This window comes from Plasmodium gallinaceum (assembly GCF_900005855.1).
Source record: "Plasmodium gallinaceum strain 8A genome assembly, contig: PGAL8A_v1_152, whole genome shotgun sequence".
NCBI lineage: Eukaryota > Apicomplexa > Aconoidasida > Haemosporida > Plasmodiidae > Plasmodium > Plasmodium gallinaceum.
In genome coordinates, this window is record NW_021628316.1 from 1,404,048 (window position 1) to 1,406,122 (window position 2,075).

The following is a 2,075-nucleotide window of genomic DNA, read 5'->3' on the forward strand; positions in this document are numbered from 1 at the left end:
TTTTTTTTTTTTTTTTTTTTTTTTTTTTCTGTAGACAAAAAGCAACAAATATAATTAATTTTTTCTCCCTTCTTTTAATTATTTTTATATCTTTTATATTATTATAATTATTCATTGATTTATTTATTTATTATCTTTTAAAAATACATCTTTGTTATCTTCTATTTTAATTTAATATTCTATCACAAAATATACATTTTTATTTCTTTACAAGACATATGATACTTCTATGGTGCACCAAAACGCACTATGTAAAAAAAAAAAATTTCTTTTCTTTTTCTTTTTTAATCTATATATATATTTTTTTTGATTTTTCTTTATACTTATTTATATTTTTGTTTTCCATTTTTTTTTTTTCTTTTATTATTATACTTCATAATAATTGAATATGTTGTATTTAATTTAGAAAAAATATTATTTTCTTTTAGAAAAAAAAAAAAAAACAAACATAATATTTTATTTTATAGAACAAATTAATATTTTGAATATTTTATGAATATTATTAAGAGATACTTGAAATAATATAAATACAAAAATACAATCTATATTGTAATTTATTTTTAAAGAAAAATAAAATAAAAAAATTAAAAATAAAATCAAAATTTGAAATGATACAAAAAACACAAAAATGATCTAAAAAAAAATTATAGAAAAAACCTACAGTTTTATAGAATTTCAAACCCTATTATCTAAATATGCCTTTTCTTATTTTTATGTTTTATTCCAAATTATAATCTCTTATGTAGATTTGTGATTAGTTGTAAAATATTTACAGAATTTACAAATTATTTAAATTAAAAAAAAAAGTAAAAATAAAAAATTTAAACCATAAAAATACATTTTATTTTACTTTATTCTTATCCTAAAAATTCTATTAATTTCCTATAGTTCTTATTATTTTTAACGAAATGTTTTTTTTTTCAATTTTTTTATAACACTATTTAAATTTATTTATTCACTATTTATATTGAGAATTCTTTATTTTTTTCTCTTACCTTCTTTATTTTACACACACATTTTAAAATTTATGAAATTTGAATAAATAAAATATATATCTTTTTTAATAAAAGAAAAACCAAAGCATTTTATTTACATAAATTTTGGTGTAAGGATAAATACCTTTTTTTTTTTATATTATTTGCACACAATAGAATATAAAATTAAAAAAAAGAAAGGTCTATACTTTTGTTATTTTTATATAAATATATATATATGTATATAATTAAAATTTTTAAGTACCCAAAAAAAAAAAAAAAAAAAAAAAAAAAAAAAAAAAAAAAAAAAAAAAAAAAAAAAAAGGCTACACAACGAATGTTATAGAAAAAATAAAGCATCAAAAAGGGAAAAAAATTATAACTAGCATTTAAGTATCAATAAGACTTTAAGATTAACTATTTTAAAATCTATAAAAGAATTAACATTTCTTATTTTATTTACATTGCACATGCTATTCTATGAAACAGTTTCGTATAAGCTTTTTTTTTTTTTTTAAATTTATTTAATATATTAAATTTTAAAATAACTTATTTTATAATTATCAAATAATAATAATTTTATATTTATTAATAATAAATAGACAAATTTCATATAATTAAAGGTATTCATAAGCTTATAAGATTTACAATTAAAGAATTTTTTTTTTTTTTTGTTATACTCGTTTGCTTTTCTGTTCTATAAATATTTCTATTTTTTTTTTTTTTTTTTGTTGTTGTTTTTATTAGTTTGTTATTATTTTATTATCTTGTTTTTATTGTTGTAACTATTTCTATCTCTTTTTTCATATTTTTGCTTTTTAATTTGTCTATATTTTATACATAATTAAAAAAAAAATTATTTTCAAATACAGTTTCACTACAATAATTAATGAAATTAAATTACCACACTTGTCTAAAAAATATTATAATTTTAGAAATTTAAGTGTATTTAAAAAGAAAAAAAAAAAAAAAAAAAAAAAATAGTTATTCATATAAAAATATTTAAAAATTAGATATATTTCTTTTTGCTTTTTGCTTTTTAATTTTTTTTTTTTTTTTTTTTTTTTTTTTTTGTTTTTTTTTTTTTTTTTTTTTTTTTTT